A 7,500-nucleotide genomic window follows, 5' to 3' on the forward strand; every position below is an offset into this window, starting at 1 on the left:
CCCGGAACGAGGCTCCGGTTCGTTCACCCTCGCCACTGTCCGAGGGCGTCCGAAAATACTGAGGTCTGAGTCGGATCCAAAACGCACAAACGTCGGTCCTCACTCCTGGAGGCCTATGTTTCTAAAAACCAGGTTTCTGAAATCTGCGACCTGGTGGCCCAGTGATGTCGGCTGGAACTTTTTTTTTCCGGTCCGCTCAAAATTCTCCAGGCATTTTCTGAGCTTTCCTTCACATAGTCCGACTTTTACTTAGTTTCTGACGGAGCCAAAAAAGTCCGGGTTTTTTTGCCCTCCTTATCGTCCCGACTGGAAACTTTAACTTCGTATTTTAAGTCAGAAAATTAAAGTCCTTTTCATCCAGGAGACCGACCCTTCCTGCAAAGCGTCCCAAATGGCCCTTTGTCGTCGGATATCTGTCGGGAAATACCGCTCCATGGAACTGTTTATTTCATCCATCCACTGCACCTGCTGTTCTGACATCAGCATCCGAGAATAGTGTCCCGTACTGGGACATGGTCTGGGATCTCCCGCTCCATGGAACTCTGTATTCATCCGTCCACTGCACCTGCTGTTCTGACATCAGCATCCGAGAATAGTGTGCCGTTATGGGACATGGTCTGGGATCTCCTGCTCTATGGAACTGTTTATTTCATCCATCCAGTGCACCTGCCGTTCTGCCATCAGTGTCCGACAACAGCGCTTCATCATCGGATATCTGCCGTGAGATACCGCTCTCTGGAACTGTTTATTTCATCCATCCACTGCACCTGCTGTTCTGCCATCAGTGTCCGACAATAGCGCTTCTTCATCGGATATCAGCCGGGATCTCACGCTCTCTGGAACTGTTTACTTCATCCATCCACTGCACCTGCTGTTCTGCCATCAGTGTCCGAGAACAGTGCTTCTTCATCGGATATCAGCCGGGATCTCACGCTCTCTGGAACTGTTTAATTCGTCCATCCACTGCACCTGCTGTTCTGCCATCAGTGTCCGACAACAGCGCTTCATCATCGGATAACTGCCGTGAAATACCGCTCTCTGGAACTGTTTATTTCATCCACCGCACCTGCTGTTCTGCCATCAGTGTCCGACAACAGCGCTTCATCATCGGATAGCTGCCGTGAAATACCGCTCTCTGGATCTGCTCTGTTCTGGCAGGTAATCAGGGAGATTTTAAGTAGATGAGCGTCCGGGAATAGTGCACTGCACTTGGGCAGGTCACGCCGCGTAACCCGCCCCATATCCCGGTTCCCGAACCCGCTTTTCCGCCCAAAGTTGTCCGAAGATGCTTAGGCCCAGCTGGGGAACGCTCCCCACGAAGCCCGGGTCTCAGCCCTGGAGCCCTGTGTTTCCGAAAACCAGGTTTCTGAAATCTGCGACCTGGTGGCCCAGTGATGTCAGCTGGAACTTTTTTTTTCCGGTCCGCTCAAAATTCTCCAGGGGATTTTAGGGCTTTGCGCCACATATTCCGACTTTTACTTAGTTTCTGACGGAGCCAAAAAAGTCCGGGTTTTTTTGCCCTCCTTATCGTCCCGACTGGAAACTTTAACTTTTTTTTTAAGTCAGAAAATTAAAGTCTTTTTCATCCAGGAGACCGACCCTTCCTTCAAAGCGTCCCAAGTGGTCCTTCGTCATCGGATATCTGTCGGGAAATACCGCTCCATGGAACTGTTTATTTCATCCATCCGCTGCACCTGCTGTTCTGCCATCAGTGTCCGACAATAGCGCTTCTTCATCGGATATCTGCCGGGATCTCACGCTCTCTGGAACTGTTTAATTCATCCATCCGCTGCACCTGCTGTTCTGACATCAGCATCCGAGAATAGTGTCCCGTACTGGGACATGGTCTGGGATATCCCGCTCTCTGGAACTGTGTTATGTTTATTTCCTTCATCCACTGCACCTGCTGTTCTGACATCAGCATCCGAGAATAGTGTCCCGTACTGGGACATGGTCTCGGATCTCCCGCTCTCTGGAACTATGTTCTGTTTATTTCCTTCATCCACTGCACCTGCTGTTCTGACATCAGCATCCGAGAATAGTGTCCCGTACTGGGACATGGTCTCGGATCTCCCGCTCTCTGGAACTATGTTCTGTTTATTTCCTTCATCCACTGCACCTGCTGTTCTGACATCAGCATCCGAGAATAGTGTCCCGTACTGGGACATGGTCTGGGATCTCCCGCTCCATGGAACTGTGTTCTGTTTATTTCCTTCATCCACTGCACCTGCTGTTCTGCCATCAGTGTCCGACAATAGCGCTTCATCATCGGATATCTGCCGTGAAATACCGCTCTCTGGATCTGCTCTGTTCTGGCAGGTAATCAGGGAGATTTTAAGTAGATGAGTGTCCGGGAATAGTGGGCCGTTCTGGGACTTGGTCTGGGATATCCCGCTCTCTGGAACTATGTTCTGTTTATTTCCTTCATCCAGTGCACCTGCTGTTCTGCCATCAGTGTCCGACAATAGCGCGCCGTTCTGGGACTTGGTCTGGGATATCCCGCTCTCTGGAACTATGTTCTGTTAATTTCCTTCATCCAGTGCACCTGCTGTTCTGCCATCAGTGTCCGACAATAGCGCTTCATCATCGGATATCTGTCGTGAAATACCGCTCTCTGGAACTGTGTATTAGTCCGTCCGCTGCACCTGCTGTTCTGACATCAGCATCCGAGAATAGTGCGCCGTTCTGGGACATGGTCTGGTCTCTGCCGCTCTCTGGAACTCTGTATTCATCCATGCGTTACACCTGCTGTTCTGACATCAGCATCCGAGAATTGTGTCCCGTACAGGGACATGGTCTGGTCTCTGCCGCTCTCTGGAACTCTGTATTCATCCATGCGTTACACCTGCTGTTCTGACATCAGCATCCGAGAATAGTGTCCCATACAGGGACATGGTCTGGTCTCTGCCGCTCTCTGGAACTCTGTATTCATCCGTCCACTGCACCTGCTGTTCTGCCATCAGCATCCGAGAATAGTGCCCCGTACTGGGACATCAGCCAGGACGCACCGCCGTCATCTCGTTCGTTCGCTCAGTCATCCATCCACGAAAGCTACCGATCAGCCACAGTGCCCGGAATGATGCCTCCTGCCGGGGTAGCGTCCGCTTGCTCCCCGACAGCCAGTTCTGCATGAGGCTCCGGTTCTTCCACCCCCGCCACTGTCCGAGGGTGTCCGAAAATACTGAGGTCTGAGTCGGATCCGAACCGCACAACCACACGGTCTTCACGACTGGAGGCCTATGTTTCTAAAAACCGGGTTTCAGGAATCTGCGACCTGGTGGCCCAGTGATGTCGGCTGGAACTTTTTTTTTCCGGTCCGCTCAAAATTCTCCAGGCATTTTCTGAGCTTTCCTTCACATAGTCCGACTTTTACTTAGTTTCTGACGGAGCCAAAAAAGTCCGGGTTTTTTTGCCCTCCTTATCGTCCCGACTGGAAACTTTAACTCCGTATTTTAAGTCAGAAAATTAAAGTTCTTTTCATCCAGGAGACCGACCCTTCCTTCAAAGTGTCCCATACAGTGCTTCGTCATCGGACATCGGCCGGGATCTCCCGCTCTCTGGAACTGTGTATTCATCCATGCGGTACACCTGCTGTTCTGCCATCACTGTCCGGGAATAGTGTGTCGTTCTGGGACTTGGTCTGGTCTCTGCCGCTCTCTGGAGCTCTTTATTCATCCATCATGTACACGTGCTGGTCTGCCATCACTGTCCGGGAATAGTGTGTCGTTCTGGGTCATGGTCTGGGTTCTGCCGCTCTCTGGAACTCTTTATTCATCCATGCGGTACACCTGCTGGTCTGCCATCACTGTCCGGGAATAGTGTACCGTTCTGGGACTTGGTCTGGTCTCTGCCGCTCTCTGGAGCTCTTTATTCATCCATCCACTGCACCTGCTGTTCTGCCATCACTGTCCGGGAACAGTGTGCCGTTCTGGGTCATGGTCTGGGATATCACGCTCTCTGGAACTCTTTATTCATCCATCATGTACACCTGCTGGTCTGCCATCACTGTCCGGGAATAGTGTACCGTTCTGGGACTTGGTCTGGTCTCTGCCGCTCTCTGGAACTCTTTATTCATCCATGCGGTACACCTGCTGTTCTGCCATCACTGTCCGGGAACAGTGTGCCATTCTGGGTCATGGTCTGGGATATCACGCTCTCTGGAACTCTTTATTCATCCATCATGTACACCTGCTGTTCTGCCATCACTGTCCGGGAATAGTGTGTCGTTCTGGGTCATGGTCTGGGATATCACGCTCTCTGGAACTCTTTATTCATCCATGCGGTACACCTGCCGTTCTGCCATCACTGTCCGAGAATAGTGTGTCGTTCTGGGACTTGGTCTGGTCTCTGCCGCTCTCTGGAGCTCTTTATTCATCCATGCGGTACACCTGCTGGTCTGTCATCACTGTCCGGGAACAGTGTGCCGTTCTGGGACTTGGTCTGGTCTCTGCCGCTCTCTGGAGCTCTTTATTCATCCATGCGGTACACCTGCTGGTCTGCCATCACTGTCCGGGAACAGTGTACCGTTCTGGGACTTGGTCTGGTCTCTGCCGCTCTCTGGAGCTCTTTATTCATCCATGCGGTACACCTGCTGTTCTGCCATCACTGTCCGGGAATAGTGTGTCGTTCTGGGACTTGGTCTGGTCTCTGCCGCTCTCTGGAACTCTGTATTCATCCATGGGGTACACCTGCTGGTCTGCCATCACTGTCCGGGAACAGTGTGCCGTTCTGGGTCATGGTCTGGGATATCACGCTCTCTGGAACTATGTTCTGATTATTTCCTTCATCCACTGCACCTGCTGTTCTGCCATCAGTGTCCGACAACAGCGCTTCATCATCGGATAACTGCCGTGAAATACCGCTCTCTGGATCTGCTCTGTTCTGGCAGGTAATCAGGGAGATTTTAAGTAGATGAGTGTCCGGGAATAGCGGGCCGTTCTGGGACTTGGTCTGGGATATCACGCTCTCTGGAACTATGTTCTGTTTATTTCCTTCATCCAGTGCACCTGCTGTTCTGCCATCAGTGTCCGACAATAGCGCGCCGTTCTGGGACTTGGTCTGGGATATCACGCTCTCTGGAACTATGTTCTGTTTATTTCCTTCATCCAGTGCACCTGCTGTTCTGCCATCAGTGTCCGACAATAGCGCTTCATCATCGGATATCTGTCGTGAAATACCGCTCTCTGGAACTGTGTATTAGTCCGTCCGCTGCACCTGCTGTTCTGACATCAGCATCCGAGAATAGTGTGCCGTTCTGGGACATGGTCTGGGATCTCCCGCTGTCTGGAACTGTGTGTTCATCCATACGTTACACCTGCTGTTCTGACATCAGCATCCGAGAATGGTGTGCCGTTCTGGGACATGGTCTGGGATCTCCCGCTGTCTGGAACTGTGTATTAGTCCGTCCGCTGCACCTGCTGTTCTGACATCAGCATCCGAGAATAGTGCGCCGTTCTGGGACATGGTCTGGTCTCTGCCGCTCTCTGGAACTCTGTATTCATCCATGCGTTACACCTGCTGTTCTGACATCAGCATCCGAGAATAGTGTCCCGTACAGGGACATGGTCTGGTCTCTGCCGCTCTCTGGAACTCTGTATTCATCCATGCGTTACACCTGCTGTTCTGACATCAGCATCCGAGAATAGTGTCCCGTACAGGGACATGGTCTGGTCTCTGCCGCTCTCTGGAACTCTGTATTCATCCATGCGTTACACCTGCTGTTCTGACATCAGCATCCGAGAATAGTGTCCCGTTCTGGGACATGGTCTGGTCTCTGCCGCTCTCTGGAACTCTGTATTCATCCATGCGTTACACCTGCTGTTCTGACATCAGCATCCGAGAATAGTGGGCCGTTCTGGGACATGGTCTGGGATATCACGCTGTCTAGAACTGTGTGTTCATCCGTCCACTGCACCTGCTGTTCTGCCATCAGCATCCGAGAATAGTGCCCCGTACTGGGACATCAGCCAGGACGCACCGCCGTCATCTCGTTCGTTCGCTCAGTCATCCATCCACGAAAGCTACCGATCAGCCACAGTGCCCGGAATGATGCCTCCTGCCGGGGCAGCGTCCGCTTGCTCCCCGACAGCCAGTTCTGCATGAGGCTCCGGTTCTTCCACCCCCGCCACTGTCCGAGGGTGTCCGAAAATACTGAGGTCTGAGTCGGATCCGAACCGCACAAACGCCGGTCTTCACGACTGGAGGCCTATGTTTCTAAAAACCGGGTTTCAGGAATCTGCGACCTGGTGGCCCAGTGATGTCGGCTGGAACTTTTTTTTTCCGGTCCGCTCAAAATTCTCCAGGCATTTTCTGAGCTTTCCTTCACATAGTCCGACTTTTACTTAGTTTCTGACGGAGCCAAAAAAGTCCGGGTTTTTTTGCCCTCCTTATCGTCCCGACTGGAAACTTTAACTCCGTATTTTAAGTCAGAAAATTAAAGTTCTTTTCATCCAGGAGACCGACCCTTCCTTCAAAGTGTCCCATACAGTGCTTCGTCATCGGACATCGGCCGGGATCTCCCGCTCTCTGGAACTGTGTGTTCATCCATACGTTACACCTGCTGTTCTGACATCAGCATCCGAGAATGGTGTGCCGTTCTGGGACATGGTCTGGGATCTCCCGCTGTCTGGAACTGTGTATTAGTCCGTCCGCTGCACCTGCTGTTCTGACATCAGCATCCGAGAATAGTGCGCCGTTCTGGGACATGGTCTGGTCTCTGCCGCTCTCTGGAACTCTGTATTCATCCATGCGTTACACCTGCTGTTCTGACATCAGCATCCGAGAATAGTGTCCCGTACAGGGACATGGTCTGGTCTCTGCCGCTCTCTGGAACTCTGTATTCATCCATGCGTTACACCTGCTGTTCTGACATCAGCATCCGAGAATAGTGTCCCGTACAGGGACATGGTCTGGTCTCTGCCGCTCTCTGGAACTCTGTATTCATCCATGCGTTACACCTGCTGTTCTGACATCAGCATCCGAGAATAGTGTCCCGTTCTGGGACATGGTCTGGTCTCTGCCGCTCTCTGGAGCTCTTTATTCATCCATGCGGTACACCTGCTGTTCTGCCATCACTGTCCGGGAATAGTGTGCCGTTCTGGGTCATGGTCTGGTCTCTGCCGCTCTCTGGAACTCTTTATTCATCCATGGGGTACACCTGCTGGTCTGCCATCACTGTCCGGGAACAGTGTGCCGTTCTGGGTCATGGTCTGGTCTCTGCCGCTCTCTGGAGCTGTTATTTTCCTCCATCCGGTACACCCACTGCTCTGCCATCACTGTCCGAAAATAGTGCTCCGAAATCGGGTAAGTCGCGCGGGGGGCCACCCCCGTATCTCGGCTCCAGGAGCCTCTTTCCGCCCGGGGCCTGGCCCACTATGCTTAGGTCCAGCTGGGGAACGCTCCCCCCGAAGCTCGGGGCCCTGTCCTGGAGATCTCTGTTTCCGAAAACCAGGTTTCTGAAATCTGCGACCTGGTGGCCCAGTGATGTGAGCTAAAAAAAAA

The sequence above is a fragment of the Gasterosteus aculeatus genome, unplaced genomic scaffold (assembly GCF_964276395.1).
Source record: "Gasterosteus aculeatus unplaced genomic scaffold, fGasAcu3.hap1.1 HAP1_SCAFFOLD_107, whole genome shotgun sequence".
Taxonomy (NCBI): domain Eukaryota; kingdom Metazoa; phylum Chordata; class Actinopteri; order Perciformes; family Gasterosteidae; genus Gasterosteus; species Gasterosteus aculeatus.